The 22450-nt window shown below is 39.2% G+C and overlaps 1 pseudogene; it reads right to left on the reverse strand.

Annotated features, from left to right (window-relative positions):
• Positions 1 to 415: 415 nt before the first annotated feature.
• Positions 416 to 21906, reverse strand: LOC120202226 (annotated as a pseudogene).
• Between the last annotated feature and the right edge of the window lie 544 nt (positions 21907 to 22450).

Below are 22450 nucleotides of genomic sequence, written 5' to 3' on the forward strand. Positions count from 1 at the left end.
TCTACATGGTTTTCAAGCTTCCTTCTCAATTTATCTTGCATGGAAAACATAATTCATCTATTACCAATTTCCATAACAGTTGATGGCTGTTTGATCAACAAGGCTTATTCGATTCGGAGAGGAAGCAGGATTCATTTTCGTGCACTCGGCTCATGCATTCGGAGAGGAAAAAGATGGAATGTGATTTAAGTTTAACAAGCATCAACAAGATCATGCTAAGATTGATCTATGTAGGTCAAGAAATACAATTGGTTATCGATGACTTACATATTTATACATACAATGCTTTCTTTTACCTAAAAACTAAAATCAGCAGTTCTTGTATACATAAATCAGTTGAGAGGAAAAGCCAATTGATCATGAAAGAAGACAACTGGTTCTAAAACTGCTAAAATGAGAAGACAAAACTGATATATTCAGCCGCTGACTTTGCCCAGGTGATGCCTCCATCTATTGCAAGAAACATGAGATCGGATGTAATGTTAGCATTTAGGGTGAGTTGTCAAATAAGATCAGTTCTACACACATGTCGTCAGGTTGCTGGTCGTGTAGGTACACGATTTAGTTGTATTATATGTGACCTCAAGCAACAGTCCTTAACCTGTTGAAAATATTCATAATGAACCACGTCGGCAGATGAAGACATAAACAAAGCTTGGAACATAAAACAAAACACAGAATTTACTTGAATGGCTGCTAACGCAGACAAAAAGTCTTTACATCGTTCAAGCAAAGCCTTCTCCTTTGCAGCCAAGCTCACAAGTTCGGCCACCAAAGAATTCATTTCCTCCACCTGCAAGGGACAAAAGATACTTTAGATAATTAAGTAGATTTTCCGTTTTAAAAGTGAAAGGTCAGGCCAAACACAAATAAACTGTTTCGAAAAGGAAATTACAAGTATTGAGATATCAGTTTTATCATTATTAGGAAAATATTGAGATTACAAGTATTTCTTGCTTTTTCAGAAGTATTTCCTTAGTAGGATTACTTGGTTATTAAGTCTTCCATTTAAACTGTGTAACCTCTTTATTTAAGAGGCGAATTGATAATTGAATAAACCAAGTTAGAATTAAGAGAAAAAAAAACTAAAAGATCTTGGTAACTTTTTGTGAGTCCTGAGGTTTCAATCTCCCTTCAATGAGCTGATCTATCCAACATCATAGGCTGTTCTAAGAATAAAGTTAAGGCAATCGCTTCTGACGTTCTCGTTAATCGTGTAGTGACTCAAGTCATATCCCGAGACCAAAACATTACAAGTGGCTTGTAAAGAACTCGATGATTACAGACACTTACCACATAAAATAACTTTATGATTTTTATTTTGTAAGACTAAGATTCTAGAAAATTGAATTAATGAATTACCTTTGATAGTGACCACATCGAAGATGCCATTGCCTGCATCATCTCAACTGCTGAACTGACAGCATCCTTAAGATTTTGGATATCGACCTATTATAAGAGAAAACAGAGAAGATAAAGAGGAACAAGGGCAACATTTTAAACCACACCGATAGTCGTGAACTGAATCATTAACACATTGCACATTGGAAAGTAGAAGGGAAAAAAGGGACGAAACTTACTGTGGCTTTTCCAGCAATTGGAAGTCGAACAGTACTAGCCTTTAGAGCTTCAGTTGCTCCCAGCAAAGAGCCAGAGTGGTCTCTTTCGAGGAGGGCCCATGCTTCTAAATGAGCTATCTGCATTCACCAATTATAAAAAGTTTGTCATGAAGAGGATTCATGCTATAAAGCCAGCATCTCGTGACAGAGAGTGGAAAGGATTAAGCCTGTAACTAGCATGCAGTAAGAAGTGAGGGACGGCAACGGAGGATCTAAGGAATCATCAACAGCCCTTTTCCTTTTGGGAAAAATATATAACAGTACAAAATTTTCTCTTCTTGACTTTCCTTGATTTCTTATTTGCTTTTTGATTTCTTACTTCCTCTACCTCTAGAAGATGCACGATACTCATATAAATCAAACACTGGCCCGTTCTCTACGGCATACAAGAAGAAAAACTTTAATTTTCCATTTTTTGGCCATGTTTTATGTGTTAATTGTCGCAATCGTCTTTCGGTTGGGCCCCGGAATTGGGCTTCGACTTAGAAAAATGTAGATTGGAGTCGCCACCGATCATTTATTTTAAAAAAAATAAATAGGTTGACCGGATACCTTATTTCTTACCTGATCTATGTCACCAAAGATATGTCGGATTCGGGAGTCGTTTACAGTCAAGGAAGGATTAGCACCCTTGAACAGCCCTTTCGGTACTATATAATTTCCAGTTGTCTTAAATTAAGAAAAATTGAAAGTTTAAATTGAAAGGTAAAACTCTTATCCTAATTGCTTACCTTTAATCAATTGAGAGTTTTTCTACAAAGTTAAAATGTTAGAAAAAATAAATAAATAAATAAAATACTAAATAAATCAAATGAAAGGAATAAATAAATAAATTAAAAAAAAATGATGATAAAACTATTAAATAAACCGAATAAAAAATAAGATAAACTAAAATGAAAAAAAAAATATATATATAATAAGAAGTAGTAATAATAATAATAATATACATATATGCATATATATCTAATAAACAAACCTATAAATCTAAAAAGATGAAATACCATCATTTCACCAAAAGGTGAAGTTTTGGTCAGATTGTGGACAAGGGGAGGCCATGAGAAAATGATAATTCAAATGTTAGGTAGACTAGTGATATATATAATATAACATTCAATAAGATAATTAAAAAAACAATAAAAATATATGCAAATATATACACGAACATTAGGAAAATAGAATATAAATAAATAAATAAAATATATATTAAGATACAACAAAAAAAAGGAAGAAACAAAATATACAAATATAATAACGTTTAAACAAGATATTAATATGAAATAATAAAAGGAAACAAAATGAAATGAAAATGAAAAAAAAAGTACTAATAGTAATATATCTATACGTATATATATAAGAAATAGTGATAAAAAAATGGTATAATATAACATAAATAAAAAAACACCAAAAATAGATAAATATAGTAAATAAATAGAAAAATATAATTTAGTATGTATATATATAATAAGGATTAAAATGAAAAGAAAAGCAAATCGAGTGGCCAATTTGAAAGCAAATCGGAGTTTAAAATCGGATTTGGGACCAAAATAACAGACCTTTAAGGAAGGAGGGACCAAAAGGGTAGTTTACCCTAATTTATTACAAAATACACGGATCTGATATAAGCATGGGTCGGGCCAGTTTGGTCTGCTGGGCTTAATATATATATGCCAAAGAAATTTTTAAAAACAATCATTTTCTCTCTTCTTTCACCAAAAATGCTTCTCTCCTCTCTGAAAACACTCTCAAGTGTTCTCCAAAAATAAGAACACTGCCGGATTCTTCAAGAATCCAGAAACCGACCGCCCTACGCCGCCTCGTCGCCGTTCATCGGCGGCAAAATCAAAAGATTTTTTTACTTTTCCGAATGCTTTTCTTCTCCTTGTTTTGAAAATCAAGTTGGTTTTTCAAAAAAAAGGCCTCGGGTTTTCGTAGATCTATACAAACGATCTCGAACGAAAACATCTTTTCATCGGCCAAAAGATTTTCTTTGGGGACTTTTCTAAACCAAACATCAAAGAATAACAACATGCAAAGGCGAAAAACAACAAACAAGGTAAAAAGCTACCTTTTTTTTATTATCTCTCTCGAAGATCTTTACAAGGGCTTGGACTTTCTTGGCTACTGTGTGTGAGCGGTTGTTACACAGTGATCTCGTGTGTGAATCTAGTGTAAATCGTTCCCCCACAACGAGTTTGATTACCCTTATTTATACTGGAAAAAAACCTATTCTTAGATTATATATTTGAGTCCTAATGGAATTCTAATACTGGGTTCTTGTTTTCCAAATGTGCACGTTGTTGGTGTGTTGCCGAGAAGCACGGAGGAGAGGCGTGAATGGTGAAGACTCGTGAGGCATGGGGGCTCGGTTCTGGAAACGGCGCTGACACGAGGGATGAGCATGCGGCGCTAGGGTTCCTGGAAACCCTAGGGAGCTGATCTGCACGTGGGTCTGGGGCTGACTTGGGCTATTGTTGGACTTGTAATATCGGGCATGTATCATAAATAAATAAATAAATAAACATGTACATTATGTAATATAATATAATATAATATAATATAATATAATATAATATATAAATATAATATAATATAAATATAATATAATATAATATATATAATATAATATAATATAATATAATATATATAATATAATATAATATAATATAATATAATATAATATAATATAATATAATATAATATAATATAATATAATATAATATAATATAATATACATTACATGAATAATATCCATGATCGAAATTTAATGTCTTCAGCTGCCCCTCTTTGCTCATTGTCGTGTAACGAAAATAGAGCAAAGATTAAAAGACATGAATTTCGACCATATTGAATATCCTCTGCGGTTGAGACCTAATGTTGAAACTGGTTTGTCAATATGAATCATGAAATGACTCCCTCGTCGTGAGGTTGAGTTCAAACTGAGCACGAAATCCGTCATTGTGAAGTTGAAATTGGACTCCGAGCTTTTGACAAGTGGCCTCTGAATCATCTTCTGGTTCAAGGTACTTCGTCGTGAAGGTGACCCTTAACCTGAAGACTGTGGTGTTACAGATGACTCCTTCGTCGCGAAGTTGGGTCAATCTGTTTGTGAAGTTGGAATTGTATATGGCTCCTTCGTCGTGAAGTTGAGCTTGAGAATTGGATATCCTTCATTGTGAAGTTGAAATCCAAGTATTGTTCCTAGTCCAATATCCTCCGCTGTGAAGTTGAAATTGGTTTTGGAACTGGAAAATTGTTTATTGACAACTAGCGGTCCCTTCGTCGTAAAGTTGAACTTGCGTTGTCTCGAGTCCAATATCCTTCGCTGTGAAGTTGAAATTGGCTCTGAAATTGGGGAAGTCTTTTGTTGACAGCCAGCGGCCCCTTCGTTGTGAAGTTGAACTTGTGCTGTCTTAAACTGGGAAATTTTTGTTGACAACCAGCGGCCCCTTCGTTGTGAAGTTGAACTTGTGTTGTCTGATACTGAGAAATTTTCGTCGACAACCAGCGGCCCCTTCGTCGTGAAGTTGAACTTGTGTTGTCTGACACTGAGAAATTTTTGTTGACAACCAGCGGCCCATTCGTTGTGAAGTTGAACTTGTGTTGTCTGATACTGGGAAATTTTGTTGACAACCAGCGGCCCCTTCGTCGTGAAGTTGAACTTGTGTTGTCTTGAGTGGCACGATATCCTCCGTCGTGGAATTGAAATCGCGGATGGCCCCTTCGTCGTGAAGTTGAGCCTTGACTTGAATATCCTTCGCTGTGAAGTTGAAATCCAAGTATTGTATTTTGCGGGTGGACATGATTCCCTTCGCCGTGAAGTCGAAACCGTAGAGACCCCTCTATCGTGAAATTTGGGTTTTGAGCTAGATACCCTATGAAGTTGAAATCTACTCTCGAGTTGATTGTGTAGCTTTGAGCTCAATATCCTTCGTTGCGAAGTTGAAATGGACTCTAGCTAAAACCTGAAGAAGTTATGCATGTGTGATGAGATGGATGCCATGCCTTTAGGTATGCCTAAAATGTATATGCAACATGTGTTATTTTTTGGTTCCGAAGGGAAATCTCAATCTCCGGTTGTTTTTCTAGAACCTTGATTCTGGAATCTTCGAGTTCTGAGTTCTTCAAATGTTCAAATCAGACGTGCACATTCTATTTTTGACTTGAGAAATGCTGCTCGACCATCCCGAGTATGTGCCTGAGCCTTGATTGGCTTCCAAGTACCTGTACTTTTCAATGAATCTTTGTACAGTAATATACGACTATCTTCTGCAAAAGCAAATAATCATTAAGTTTAAGCTCAATCCAAGATGCTCAAAAGGAATTGGTTTAGAGAAAAAGATTGTCTTTTATTCATGGAAAAAAGAACAAACAATTCATGACAAATATTCTGGGAAATGAATACATGATGAGGCGTAAATGAATGTCTTAAATCTCGATAATGTGGGCACTTCTGAGCTGAAAAAGCTGTCAGGTGACCTTGAATGCAGCCTTTGCCAAAAGGTCTTTGAAAATGCGACAATGTCTAGGAGAGTACAGCCTTTCTCCGACTTGCTGAGACTGGTAGAAGATTCAGATGTCGGGAAGTTTCCACTGTATGGATTTCTTGAGTCAATATCCAAATCTCCCTTTCGGGTTTTCCATTCGGACCCGTCCTTGGTTGCAAGATGCCCTTTGCGGGTTTTCATCTTGAACCCACCTTGTTTTTTCTTTTCTTTTTGTTCTTTTTCTCTTTTTTTCTATTTAGGGCGCCCTTTCGGGTTTTCACCCTAAACGTCTTTTGCTTTTTTGTTTTTTCCTCTTTGTCTCTTCGACTTAGGACGCCCTCTCGGGTTTTCATCCTAAGCGAAGTATTTCTTGACTGCATCCGAATTGACGGGGTATGGCAATTCTGGTCCGTCCATTTCAGTCAGGACAAGCGCTCCTCCGGAAAAGGCTTTCTTCACGACATAAGGTCCTTCCCAATTTGGCATCCATTTTCCTCGGAAATCTTTATGGACTGACCATATTATCTTTAGCACCAGATCTCCTTCACGGAATATCCTTGGGCGCACCTTCTTGTCATGTGCTCGAATCATTCGTTTCTGATAGATTTGACCATGGTGAATGGCCTTCAGCCTCTTTTCATCTATCAGATTTAACTGATCGTATCGGGATTGCACCCACTCTGCATCATCTAGTTTGACTTCTGTCAAGACCCGGAGTGATGGGATTTCTACTTCGATGGGTAGAACTACTTCCATCCCATAAGCGAGTGAAAATGGAGTTGCCCCAGTCGAAGTTCGTACCGAGGTTCGGTAGGCGAACAAAGCAAAAGGCAACTTCTCATGCCAGTCTTTGTAGGTTTCAGTCATCTTCTTCACTATCTTTTTAATGTTCTTGTTTGCTGCTTCTACTGCTCCATTCATCTTTGGTCTGTAGGTAGTAGAATTGTGATGCTTTATGTTAAATTGCTCACAGGCAGCCTTCATCGTTTTGTTGTTCAAGTTTGTAGGATTATCAGTGATGATCCTCTCAGGTAGACCATACCGACATATGATCTCTTTCTTTAGGAACTTGCAAATAGTGGAATGAGTGACACTGGCATATGATGCCGCTTCTACCCATTTTGTGAAGTAATCGATTGCCACAAGGATAAACTGATGACCATTTGAAGCCTTTGGATGTATTTGCCCGATAACGTCCATCCCCCACATAGAGAAAGGCCAAGGTGACGTCATCACATGTAGTGGATGGGGTGAAACATTTATTTTGTCTCCGTAAATCTGACACTTATGACACCTTCTAGCGTAGTTGACGCAATCATTTTTCCAGTGTGGACCAGAAATAACCGCATCTCATTATTTGTCTTGACATCATGTGTCCGTTCGCATGTGTTCCACAAACTTCGTCATGTATTTCTTCCACAATCATTTTTGCTTCTTCTGCATCGACACACCTTAACAAGACTTGATCATGGCTTTTCTTGTACAAGACCTCCCCGTCAAGGACATATACAGCTGCCATCCTTCTAATGGTTCTTTTGTCAGTTTCGGTGGCTTCTTCTGGATAATTATGATGCTTGATGTATTGCAGAATATCATGGTACCAAGGCTTAGTGTCTTTCACCTCCTCGATTTGGTAACAATGAGCTGGGTACTCATACGACTGCATATCAATTGGTGTCATTTTAGATTCCCCGCCAGCCTTGAATGCGGCTGCCAAGGTGGCTAAGGCATCAACCATTTGATTTTCTTCTATTAGTACATAGTGGAAGGTGACTTCATTGAATTCTTTGAGCATATCTAGTATTAGCTTCTGGTACTCTATCAGTTTTACATCCTTGGTTTCCCATTCTCCACGGAGCTGATAGATTACTAAGGCTGAATCTCCGTATATCCGTAAGGTTTTTATACTTTGCCCCAGTGCAGCTCGAATTCCCAGAACGCATGCTTCATACTCTGCCATGTTATTGGTGCAATCGAAGTTTAGTCTGCTGGTAAATGGGTAGTGACTCCCTTGCGGGGAGATCAATATTGCCCCGATGCCGTGTCCTAATGCATTTGATGCACCATCGAAATACATTCTCCAGGAATTGTCTGCTGAAGTGTCTGCTTCCTCTAAGGATATAGCCATTAAGTCTTCGTCTGGGAAATCAAAGTCCAGCGGCTCATAGTTCTCATCGGTTCTGCTTGCCAAGAAGTCTGATATGGCGCTTCCTTTTACGACTTTCTGGCTCACATACTCGATATCAAATTCTGACAAGAGCATCTGCCACCGGGCTAACCTTCCAGACAGAGTAGGTACACCCATCATGTACTTCAAAGGGCAACAAACCTTCTCAATGGGAGGATATCTGATCTCGCAATCTGTGAACTTCTTGCTCAAGTAGTAGATGGCTTTCTCTTTTCTTCCAGACTCATCATGTTGACCTAGGACACAACCCATCAAATTCTCGAATATAGACAGGTATAAGAAAAGAGGCTTGCCCGGGATGGGGGACATCAAAATAGGAGTGTGTGATAAATACTCCTTTACTTTCTCGAATGCAAACTGACAGTTTTCATCCCATGCTCAAGGGCTATTCTTTCGGAGGAGACGAAAGATGGGGTCACACTTGTCGGTTAACTGAGAGATGAACCGAGCTATGTAATTTAGTCTGCCCAGAAAACCTCGGACTTCTTTTTGGGTTCGTGGTGGAGGTAGATTCTGGATGGCCTTAACCTTATCAGGATCGACCTCAATGCCTCTCCTGCTGACTATAAAGCCTAATAGTTTTCCGGATGTTACCCCGAAGGTACACTTGCTAGGGTTTAGTCTCAGTTGGAACTTTCTCAATCTCTGGAAGAGCTTCCTCAGATTCTCGACATGTTTATTCTCGGTTTGTGCCTTGACAATCATGTCGTCAACATAAACTTTGATCTCTTTGTGCATCATGTCGTGGAACAGGGTCACCATAGCTCTCTGATAAGTTGCCCCAGCATTCTTCAACCCGAAGGGAATCACTTTGTAACAGAAAGTTCCCCACATTGTGACGAAAGTGGTCTTCTCCATGTCTTCAGGATGCATCTTGATCTGATTGTACCCCGAAAATCCATCCATGAATGAAAAGTAGGCGTTCCCGACTGTATTGTCCACCAGAGTGTCTATGTGTGGTAGAGGAAAGTTGTCCTTGGGACTTGCCTTGTTAAGGTCCCGGTAATCGACACACATACGTACTTTCCCATCTTTCTTCGGCACTGGCACTACGTTGGCCACCCACTCTGGATACTTGGCCACTTGAAGGAAACCGGCATCGAATTGCTTCTTGACTTCTTCCTTGATCTTAAGGAGCATTTCTGGTCGCATTCTTCTCAGTTTTTGCTGTACAGGTTTGAATTCTGGTTTGATTGGCAGTTTGTGAACTACCATATCTGTGTCTAGCCCCGGTATGTCTTGATACGACCAAGCGAACACGTCTCTGTACTCTTGAAGTAAGACTATCAGATTTTGTCTTGCTTTATTCGAAAGTGTGGTGCCAATTTTAACCTCCCTTCGATCTTCTTCAGTCCCTAGATTCAAGGTCTCGATCGTCTCTTCATGCGGCAATATTTGCTTATCCTCTCTTTCTACCATTCTCAACAATTCGGTAGGCAAGTTACACTCTTCTTCATTTTCGCCCTCATCAAATTCCCCGAGACAAATGACTGATTCAAAATCCACCTCCGGATTAGGATCATCAGTGCCTACATTATCGTTATCTGGAGACCTGAGGGAAGAGAAAAATTTGTATGCGTGAGAGGAAAATATCCCACACGAAATGGTCAAGAACTAAATTTAAGAGCAAAAGGTAATGAAGTATTGGAAGGAGGGAAATGAATTTAAAAGGAAATAAAAGAATAATTTGTTTGCCATGGAAAAAGAAAGAAAGAGCATCTTTTATTAAACTTAAATAAAATGTTCATTCACCCTTATAAAAGATCACTTATTGCCCCGGGTATAGGCAAATGTATAGGCAAATAGGGATAATTCGAATATTACTCTGAAAGACTCTTGTAAACCACAGGTAGTTCTTCGACCGACCATCGACTAGACACGAATCCAGGTGGCAGAGGGCACATCCCAAATCTATCTCCATTATCAACATTTTTGGTGGTTAAGGCATTGATGCTCAGATCTTCCAAAGCTGCTTCTAAATCTGCTGAGGTGGTTTCAAACACATAACCACCTGACTTAAATGTATGATAAAGAGGCGGGAATGTCATGGGCTCCCATTGAAGTTCATTTCCAGTCAGCCTGGCTATTCTTCTATCTCGGTTCTTTTGGATTTCCTTCCTCTTCTCATGATGACTGGGCTGAAAACCCAGCCCAAACCGATTTATCTTTGTAATAGGATGAATTGGATTGATCATTCCTTGTAGAAACTTCCCAAATCCTCTTCCGGTCCTGGCACCACATCCCAATGTTTGTTTGATCTCCATCTTGGTGCATTGGGAGAGTCGAGGTACATGAATCTTTCTTCCTTCTGCCACAAACGTGGCGTTTATAAATTCTAAGGAACGGAATGAACATTCTACCGCTTCCTCATCTACCTCGATGTATGGAGTATCCGTGGACGCACTTGCCACGATATCTTCTTCTGCATTTATGATCACCAAGGTTCCATCAATCACAAATTTTACTTTTTGGTGCAGCGTGGATGGTACTGCATCGGCTTGGTGGATCCAAGGCCTTCCCAAAAGACAATTGTAAGAAGGCATGATATCCATCACCAGAAACTCGACATTGTAGGTGGTTGGCCCGATCATTAATGGTACCTCGATCTTGCCAATAACCTCTCTCTTGGTCCCATCAAATGCTCGGACCACATTATGGCATGCTCTCATATGTGAGGTATCTATTGGCAGTCTTTTTAATGTAACCAAAGGCATTACGTTCAGGGCTGATCCGTTGTCAAGTAAAACACTTGGTAAAGCATGCTCCTTACAGTAGGTGGTAATGTGTAATGCCTTTTTTTGGCCTCTCCCTCCGGATGGAATCTCATCATCTGAGAATGAGATGAGATTATCAGCTTGAATATTGTTAACCAGCCAATCCATCTTGCTGACTGGTATGTCTTATGGCACGAACGTTTGATTCAGGACTTTCAACAGTGCCTCCCGATGTGCTTCTGAGTTTAACAAAAGTGCCAATATTGAAGTGCGTGTTGGAAAGTTGTGGAGCTGTTCTACAACACTGTACTCACTATGCTTCAGAAATTTGAGGAATTCTTTAGCTTCCTCCTCTTTTATAGGTTCATTGATAGCCAGTACGTCTTCCTTGAAGGGCTCTAGTTATCTTTGCCCCACTTTGCTGTCACATTCTTTAGAAGTGCTCACCTGGCATCCGTACTTCCACGGCACCTGCCGATTGTCCTTGTACTGAAAAGGTCGAGGTGTTGTAATAACCACCTTAGTTGGCATTGTTGTTGTCATCTTTACCTTAGGGGTAATTATCAAAGGACGACCCCTACCGAATCTTTTGTCTGATGATTCTCCAGTAGCACAGATGTCTGCTTCCGGGGAATCCTGAATTTCTTCATAGAACTCCAACTCTTTCTTGTCCATCATGAGCTGGACTAATGTTTTGAATTCGGGGCAATCTTGCACTTTATGCCCCTCTTTGTTGTGGTAACAGCAGTGGTTACCATCTTCATTTCTTGATATATCAGAATAGGGTACAATGAGCTTCACCTTTTCCATTTGCCTCCATACCCAAGCCAAAGGAGCCTTAATTTCTGAAACACTGGTTTTGATTTTCTTGCCCCCTTCGGTAATAACTGCATTGATTCCTGTCTCCTGATGATTAGGCAAGGGATTCTGGGTGACGTTTGGTGCTCCGGAGTCGAAAGTAATCCAATTCTTGTTCCGCATTCGTTGTACCAGCCTCTTAAATGTGAGACAATTTTCAATAGAATGCCTCTGCACACCACCATGATATTCGCAGTTAGCGTTTTCGTCATACCATTTCGGATAAGGGGGCTTCATTGGATCCATAGGATAAGGTGACACTGCGTGAGTGTCAAAGAGCTGTTGGTATAGCTCTTTGTATATCATGGGAATGGGATCGAATGGTTCCCTCTCTCTTTCCTTTCTTGGTTCTCTTTGATTCTGTCTAGAAGTACCGGATGGTACACCTGCTGTGGCATTTGGACCCGAGATTGTAACACCCTTGTTAGCATTATAAGTGCTGACGTTATTGACCTCTCGCTCCTTGTTCCTCATGGAAGGCTTCTTACTAGAATCTCCTCCCTCAATCTTTCCTTGCCTGATGGCTAATTCGATCATCTCACCAGCCATGACTAAATCTGAGAAGCTTCCCGATGTAATTGCCACCAGGTGCCCGAAGTAGGGTGCCTTCAGGGTCTGTACAAATGTACAAATAGTTTTCTAGTTTCCTTTTCATCCAAGGGTGGATGAACTTGCACAGACAAATCCCTCCATCTCTGTGCGTACTGTCGGAAACTCTCATTGTGCTTCTTCTCCAGACTCTGCAGCATAACTCGGTCTGGTCTCATATCATTAATGTGCTTATACTGTTCTAAGAAAGACTTGGCCAAGTCTTTCCATGTTTTGACATGAGTTCAGCTGAGCTGGTTGTACCACCGGATAGCTGAACCGGATAGGCTCTCCTGAAAGCAGTGGATCAGAAGTTGGTCATTTCCCCCATATCCTGTCATTTTTCGACAGAACATAGTGATGTGGGCTGAGGCGCAGCTGTTCCCATCGAAATTCTCGAACTCAGGGATTTTAAACTTTGGCGGGAGCACCAAATCTGGAACCAGGCTTAGCTCCATCGCATCTACCCCATAAAAGTCATGATCCCCTTTGACTATCTTCATTTGGTCTTCTAACATCTTTATCTTCTCCTCCATCTTTCTGGCTTTGTCTTCCTCATCAAAATCTGGGACATGGTAATCATCCGGATGATTGTCAGGGATGATCGTAGAAGTTTGTATCTTAACAGTAGGTGCAATTTTTGCTTTGGTAGCGAATGAGTCCTCGGGTAATACAGATTTCCCTTTAATAGCGGATAAGTCCCCGGGTAATACTCCGGGTGAGATAACCATTTGCGGAGTTGGTGATATGGTTATCCCCTCAGAGGAACCTGCCCCTGCTGCACTGGCTTGTTGTAAACCCGATAACTTGGCCACAATTTGGTCGACCAAGTACTCCTGGTTTTTCATGATGGACTCTAGGGTGCTTTTACTGTTCTGAGCCATTCTATCTTCCAGTTCTTTTTGTAGTTTGGCCATGTTCTCCTCAAGTTTTTCCATTCTGGCCTCCATTTGTCTCGTTTTTGTTCGGGTATTGTGCGGATGATGTGTTTCTTGAGCTTGTGGAGGTAAGCTTGGTGTCTGAGACATGTTCTGTTGGTTAATACAAATGTAAAAATATAGAAAGAATTGAAATATAAAATGCAAAATATGTGATGCATGATGTATACAATTTAGAGGCACTGATCCAAAAAGTGTCCATTATTATAAATAATCCTTATTCAGACAAAAATATTTTATCTTTTTAGAGACATAAAACAAATTAAAGGTACATTCGGACTAAATCCTCTAGACCCCGAACAGCTTCCAATAGGTTGACAAGTCTCCTGCCTTCATCTGTCACTGGTTGAATGCCTTGTCGAACCACTCCAGCTTCCCTTGCCAGGCCGTGAAGATGACGGGCTGCTTTTTGCACTTGATCCAGGAAATCTCGGATGGTTGCATCTCGGGCCCTCACCCTTCGCTGTGCTTGCTCCCAACGGAAACGCCATTGTAATCCTCCGTCGAAAGGCACTATCTGCAGCTCGTTTGCTTGTCTCTTGAACCCATCTACAATAGCTTCTAACTCAACTATTGCCTTGCCATCTTTTTCATGTTGTTCTTCTAAGTCAGCTACCCGAACTCTCAAGCGCTGGTTTTGATACTAACTACCTGCCAAGCGTCTTTGGGCAGTTTTCATCTGTTCCTTCCAAGCTCTCTCATCAGGCCCCTCGAACTTCCTTTTCAGGCTATGAGCTTCGTCTTTCCAGTATTCGGAAGCCACTTTCAACTTGGAGTTATCTTTTACTTTATCTTGATACCCCTTTCTCAGGTCTTCGAGCTCAAAACGGACTCTTTTCTGTTCTCTTTCCAATTTATCTGCTCGATCTTTCTGAGAGTCGGCCTCTAGCTTCCACTGATAGCGCTCAGCTTCAAGTTCCTTTATCCTCTGCTTCAGCTCGCTATTCATAGCTTCAAACTCGGTCTTGGCTATCTCAAGCTCAGAAGGGACATGCTTGATATGTTCTTCCATGGTACGGGTGTCCTCACAGTCTGGCACCGGAATATTGTCATTTTTCCTCAACCTTCGCCACTCCACATAATCAGGAGTAAGCATGCTTCTGGCAGCTACAACATCCATCCGGAATATTTTCCTCCATGAATCGGCTGCTTCTTTGATCATCTTCTTATAGCTGTCACCGTGATACTCAAACTCTGACCTAGCTAATCCGTATGTTGCTGGGACAAACTGACGTGCCCCATATTGTCTAAGTGCTAATAACGGTACATACCCGACTGCTCCCCAAAGTTCAAGTAGGGTCACAGTGTTAGAATCACCACATCGGAAAAGAACGTCGCTGAGGAATAACCAAGGGGCTCTCCAGACAATATCCCGGTCCTGAATATGCGTAAAGACCTTCATCCATTTTTCCTTCGAAGCGCCTTCATGCCATTTCAAGGTGATGAACTCACCTAGAGGTGAATAGGTGGTGCTGAAACGACGGTAGGCAACCCCGTTAGTCTTCTAGAAGTGGCTGTGAATCCAAACCTGAAGGAGTTGCATACACCCGGTGAATCTTCCTCCGCCAGTTCTTCGGCAATGGTTGAGAGATCGAAAGGTCTCGGCCAAGATGGCTGGTGCTGAGTTAACTCGTTTTGAGAGTTGCTCAAACAGTTCTACCACGGCAGCGTCAATGCAACCCAAAGCCTTCGGAAAGACAATCAAACCATACAAACCTAGTGCAAAAAGGTTTACAGTCTTCCACTCATCAGGGTGATTTTTCATTAGTTGCTTTATATGGATCCATTCGATTCCTTCCCCGCTACCTTTATGCCGGAGTCGATCAGTTACCCACTTTTCATCAACCCCTGCAATCTTGGCCAGTCCGTTCTTGAAAGGCTGACTCTTGATGTGTTTGATATATGCTCTCTCTAGTTTAATGCCTTCGCAGTGCAGTAGAGTAGTATACTCTTCGATAGTAGGCACCATGTCTTCCCGGTTAAAGGTGAAGCAACTATATCCCGGGTTCCAGAATTGAATTAATGCTCGGAGTAGGGGCTTATCAGTCTTAACATGGAGCAAGAGGGCGATATCACCATATCGTTGGCTGAACTTCTGCTTTCTGTCATTCTTCCAACTGTCCCAAATGTTTCGCAGTTCTTGGACATCATTCTGTTTCAGGCTGACAGCGGCGTGACTAACCAGCTCTGACACATAATTTCCCTGAAGACTGTCTCCCTTCTCTTTCTGAGTCTTCTCGGACCATAGTCGTGCCTCAGTATTTTCAATCTTTTGTATTACAACACCTTTGTCCATTAATTCGAATTATTTTGTATATAACAAACGCTTTTTAGGGATCAATAGCCTCTTGTAATGATGCAAATGCTAGAAAACAAACACAAAGGCAAAAACGTTAGTAAAATAAAAATACAAATAAAAAAATGACGGAAGGAAAAAACGTAAAAAAAACATGGTTAGGGTAAAAATATCATAGGTTTTGGAACGTGGTTTCGGGGTAGGCTCTAATTCTTCATGGTCTCCCGGTTTAGGTTTTAAAAAAACGGTACCCGAGTTCTCCTTGTCGGTGCCCCATTGGGCTTGCCAGACCCTTAGTCCTAAACCCATCACAGGCTTGTGTGGACTAAGTTAAACTCGAGAGGACACATTCCCTTATGCCCGCACGGTGAATAAATTCACACGAAGACATAAGGTATATGAATCCCGAAGGCTACTTGCTAGGCCCGCACGGTGAATAAATTTACGCGAAGGCGTCGCTTTCACCCCTACTTAAAACAGGGTTTGGAGCTCGGGTATAGAGCCTTAGATGAAAAAAAACTTTGAAGGCTGAAATCATGAGAAAACGATTAGTCCAACTATTTACTCGAAAATATAATCAAAAGTAAGTAAAAATGATCGAAATATTACCTTAAAATTTAAACTTGCCATTTTCGTTAAAAAGACAACTGGAAATTACCTTAGCCTGACTCACTTACCTGGGTCCCCAGCGGAGTCGCCAAGCTGTCGCAACCGTCTTTCGGTTGGGCCTCAGAATTGGGCTTCGACTTAGAAAAATGTGGATTGGAGTCGCCACCGATCATTTATTTTAAAAAAAAATAAATAGGTTGACCGGATACCTTATTTCTTACCTGATCTACGTCACCAAAGATATGTCGGATTCGGGAGTCGTTTACAGTCAAGGAAGAGTTAGCACCCTTGAACTGCCCTTTCGGTACTATATAATTTCCAGTTGTCTTAAATTAAGAAAAATTGAAAGTTTAAATTGAAAGATAAAACTCTTATCCTAATTGCTTACCTTTGATCAATTGAGAGTTTCTCTACAAAGTTAAAATGTTAGAAGAAATAAATAAATAAATAAAATACTAAATAAATCAAATGAAAGGAATAAATAAATAAATTTAAAAAAAATAAAAAAAATAAAAAATGATGATAAAACTATTAAATAAACCGAATAAAAAATAAGATAAACTAAAATGAAAAAAAATATATATATAATAAGTAGTAATAATAATAATACATATATGCATATATCTAATAAACAACCTATAAATCTAAAAAGATGAAATACCATCATTTCACCGAAAGGTGAAGTTTTGGTCAGATTGTGGACAAGGGGAGGCCATGAGAAAATGATAATTCAAATGTTAGGTAGACTAGTGATATATATAATATAACATTCAATAAGATAATTAAAAAAAACAATAAAAATATATGCAAATATATACACGAACATTAGGAAAATAGAATACAAATAAATAAATAAAATATATTAATACAACAAAAAAAGGAAGAAACAAAATATACATATAATAACGTTTAAACAAGATATTAATATGAAATAATAAAAGGAAACAAAATGAAATGAAAATGAAAAAAAAAGTACTAATAGTAATATATCTATACGTATATATATAAGAAATAGTGATAAAAAATAGTATAATATAACATAAATAAAAAAACACCAAAAATAGATAAATATAGTAAATAAATAGGAAAATATAATTTAGTATGTATATATATAATAAGGATTAAAATGAAAAGAAAAGCAAATCGAGTGGCCAATTTGAAAGCAAATCGGAGTTTAAAATCGGATTTGGGACCAAAATAACAGACCTTTAAGGAAGGAGGGACCAAAAGGGTAGTTTATCCTAATTTATTACAAAATACGCGGATCTGATATAAGCATGGGTCGGGCCAGTTTGGTCTGCTGGGCTTAATATATATGCCAAAGAAATTTTTAAAAACAATCATTTTCTCTCTTCTTTCACCAAAAATGCTTCTCTCCTCTCTGAAAACACTCTCAAGTGTTCTCCAAAAATAAGAACACGGTCGGATTCTTCAAGAATCCAGAAACCGACCGCCCTACGCCGCCTCGCCACCGCCGTTGAACGGCGACGGCCGCCGTTCATCGGCGGCAAAATCAAAAGATTTTTTTACTTTTCCGAATGCTTTTCTTCTCCTTGTTTTGAAAATCAAGTTGGTTTTTCAAAAAAAAGGCCTCGGGTTTTCGTAGATCTATACAAACGATCTCGAACGAAAACATCTTTTCATCGGCCAAAAGATTTTCTTTGGGGACTTTTCTAAGCCAAACATCAAAGAATAACAACATGCAAAGGCGAAAAACAACAAACAAGGTAAAAAGCTACCTTTTTTTTATTATCTCTCTCGAAGATCTTTACAAGGGCTTGGACTTTCTTGGCTACTGTGTGTGAGCGGTTGTTACACAGTGATCTCGTGTGTGAATCCAGTGTAAATCGTGCCCCCACAACGAGTTTGATTACCCTTATTTATACTGGAAAAAAAACCTATTCTTAGATTATATATTTGAGTCCTAATGGAATTCTAATATTGGGTTCTTGTTTTCCAAATGTGCACGTTGTTGGTGTGTTGCCGAGAAGCACGGAGGAGAGGCGTGAATGGTGAAGACTCGTGAGGCGTGGGGGCTCGGTTCTGGAAACGGCGCTGACACGAGGGATGAGCATGCGGCGCTAGGGTTCCTGGAAACCCTAGGGAGCTGATCTGCACGTGGGTCTGGGGCTGACTTGGGCTATTGTTGGACTTGTAATATCGGGCCTGTATCATAAATAAATAAATAAATAAACATGTACATTATGTAATATAATATAATATATATTACATGAATAATATCCATGATCGAAATTTAATGTCTTCATTAATAAGTACCAATATTGAGTACTTACTCATTCTATGATGAAGCAAATTATGACTGCTTCTAAGCAGGTATCTAAGTGGATTATTGGACATTAAAAGCCAGGCAGCTCCCCTTGACCATTGCAGGAAACAACACAATTCCTCATTATAAGATCAAGTCCTAGAGTTGATAATCTCATTCTAATCATAGTCGCTAACAATGTTGTATTTTTAAAGAAAAACAATGAAAGTGATATGATAAATATGAAGGTAAATCCATAATCAGATAGTTGAAACAGTTGTCTGCGAAAAAGTCTACAAGGATTTGGTTCAATACTTAGAGAAATTTTAAGTTTCGAAACATACTTGTTTTTTAAGGATGGAAGTCAATTTCAATTTTTTCCTCAGCAGTAGCGACTTTATTCTCTTGAGGGTGACAGAATGCCGCAGTTCTGATGTTGTTACCCATGCATTCCAAATATTTTTCTGATACAAAATAAGAACGCATTGGTGATGAACATACCAGATCATGTTAAATCTCAACTCACGATTTTATTATGATTGTAGTTACCAAAGAAGTGCTGACATCCTAAAGAATAGAAGCAGATCAATTTTTCTGATTCTACCAGTTAATATAATCCTTGAATAGGCCCTTTTAACTGATATACAGTCAGCATCATTCAGTTCTCTCTTGCAAAGAACAGTATAAGAGCATCATGTCCAATTGACAACAGATATTAATGGAATCCAATCTATAATTTAAACAATTCCTCGCCAGGTGTATCTTTAATTTCAACGTTTTTTTTTCCAGTATGCATGTCCATTGGACATTCCATTAAGCAGATCTACAACAGTAAATAGTGTGAGAGACTGAAACAGCTTGAAAATCTCTTAATAAGTTCAGAATTATGACTAGAACGACACACAAGATCAGCCAGAATTGAACTACTTTAATCCTACAGATCAAATTCATACAGTTTTACAATGAACACTCACTGCACATTGACCCCATATAACAACTCAAATAATCAGAATAGGCTTTTCGAAAGGAAAATTAAAGGACCACAGAATGATAATAAGGTCAGAGTAAAACATTTCTCGGAATCTGACCCAATGACTATAACTGTACAATGTCCGTTATTAAACAACAGAGGCTTTCCAAAGAGCAAGCTTATCTAACCAATGTGATAAAATGTCTACATCTCTAGTCTCTTTCTAACAGTGAGAATGAAAGAGAGAAAAAGAGGCTGCTAAATAACATTCATAATTATGTATTTCTCAATGATTACATTATCTTGAGTGGATAAGTACCATGCCAAAGCTGCCTAGAGTTCTAGTGCTTATCTTCAGCATGGAGCCAACTCACAGATCATTGACCACATAAAAGATTACTACTATTCGAAAAGCATGACAACATACTGCCTTAAGATCCTTCTATCACTAAATCTAGTCTTTTAGCAAATAAAAAAAAAGGCATCTGAACCTGGAACACTTTCTTCGGAACTATGCATGAATTCAGCAATTTAACACCCAAATACAAGAACATACTGCAAGAACTACGGCAACACTTGCCAAACTAACATTGGTGAAATAAAATGAAGCATTCATAAAAAAGACAACCAAAATCAAGTAGGCATGAGCATTGAACATATTGAGAATTATGAGGTGGACAGGGAGGGTAACCATACCTCAGCATTCAGTTTCTGCATGACGAAAGTAGTATCTGCCCTTGCATTTGCAAATCTCCATCGTAAATAACCATTATAAAAAAGCCTCAACATATGAGCATCAACAATTCGATCCTCTCCCTTCTTTCCTCTCCGAATATCAACTGAAATGCTTAGAATTGAAGGGGTATTAACAGCATTACCAATCGTCTCTTTACCACCGACTGCATTCCTAACCCGACCAGGACTTAGTCCCCTTGACGGAGACGATGTCGAAGACGTCCAAAGCTTACTAGGAGAATCAAGTCTTATACTAGCCCTCATAGGAGAAGCCACTGCACCATCACGAGAAACCCTTTTGACTGACTAAACTTAGCTGGAGAATCAATTCTAGACCCTGGGCTTGAAGACAAAGGCAAACCCGGGCCTTAAACGGCTATTAGTTTCCTGCCAAAACCTTGCAGACACGTTAATATTACGGGGTCCGTTCATTCCTTTCAAATTCCTACTTCGTCCGCTTCCAGAATTGGTGCTCCAGAAGATATACTATCTGTATCAGATGCAACTAGTTCACAATGAGCCTCATTTAAAGAATTGGAATCTGGGTTTTGTTTATTAGCTTCTTTTAATAACTCAGAACTTCCCAAATCCAAACTCAATCTACTACCACCATCAAAGGAAACTCTCCTCCCGCTATCATCAAGCATCATTGATCGTTGCAATGACTTAACCAACACTGCCCCAGATCCAACCTTCCTTTCACCACTACAATCCAAGCTCCTGTACAATAGATTCGAACCCGGAGTCCCGGTCGTGTTCTCCCCGGCCAGAGTTGCTGATCCGCCGGCTTCGAGTTCTCCATGTGATCTCTCACCGGAGTAGCTCGGCGCCTATCGGGAGTTGCTTTCCTTATCAAAGTAGAACCCGCTTGAGCATTTGTCTTACTGATCGGAAGGGAATAGGCCTCACCTTGAAAAGAAACCGACAAACTTTTCGTTGAAGTAATCAACATCTTGGTAGCAGCTGACATTTCCGTGGCTCCATTAACATTATTTCCTTGCGACAATTGACTCCCCGGCCGCCCCCGGTCGACAGATTGAGACCGTTTGGGAAGTGAAGATGACGTCGTTGAAGTAGAACTAGCGTTTGTTGAACGAGAAACAAGCGGAGAATGAAATCTCGTAGCCGTTTTGTTACCCGTCGATATCGTATTAGTGGAACGAGAGATAAGCGGTGAAGGAAATCTGGCCGGCGTCTTGGCTGCTGAAGAAGAAGAAGTAGAAGAAGGAGATGGAGACAAATATCTCGAAGAAACTTGTCTACCTCTGGGTTTCCTCGTAACAGTTGAGCCATTAACTTCAAGAGGAGGCCTTTTAGCTGTTGGGTTTTCTCTTCGATGGATATTTGTTTCTTGTTGTGGTTCTTCGACGGGGGATTGTGAAGGAGTTGGTGGACGAGACAATGCAGCCACCATCATCAGAGACTGCAAAGGAATCTACCTTCTTTTCCGCATTGCTTTGCAAGAAACTTGTGTCTATTAATTAGTGATGTGTCTCCATTTCCATGGCTAAAAATCTGGGGGAAAGATTTTTAGGTGATTTAGAGGAGCATGGAGGAGAACCCATCAAGTGTTTTTGAAAGATCTTCCATTTTTACTTCAACAACAGTGAAATTCACACACTTTTCCTGAGTTTTAAGAGAGAGAGAGAGAGAGAAGAGAACAAGAGTCGGTAAGTTGAGATTTGGGAAAGAGAAGAGAAGAGTCAGCTGGGCTTCTGGCTTTGGGTTTTTCTGAATCTTTGTAAGACGTTAGGTTAGTTAATTAAATTACCAGATTTTTTTATAATTTTCTTTTATAAATTTAATTTTTTAAAATTTTAATTTTTATAACAACTTATTAAAATTGATCACTTTATTTTCATATTTGGATTTTTTTGTTCATAAATTTAAAACATCTACATTTTAATCACTTATATTATCAATTTATTATATTTTGGTCACAAATGTTATCGATTGTTATATTTTGATCACTGAATTGTTAATTTATATTAGCTTAATAACGTGTCATGTTAATTAAAAGGGGTTAATATTTAATTTGATCTTTAAACTTTAAATATAAATCGTTTTAACTCTAAACTTTATATGAAATATCATTTTATCCCTTAATCACCATTAAATTCAACCAAAATCTCTTGTCAGCCACCGCACATCACAGTCTTCGTCAGCCATCATCGTTCGACATTAT

Source organism: Hibiscus syriacus, unplaced genomic scaffold, assembly GCF_006381635.1.
Source record: "Hibiscus syriacus cultivar Baekdansim isolate YM2019G1 unplaced genomic scaffold, ASM638163v2 tig00008289_pilon, whole genome shotgun sequence".
NCBI classification, from domain to species: domain Eukaryota; kingdom Viridiplantae; phylum Streptophyta; class Magnoliopsida; order Malvales; family Malvaceae; genus Hibiscus; species Hibiscus syriacus.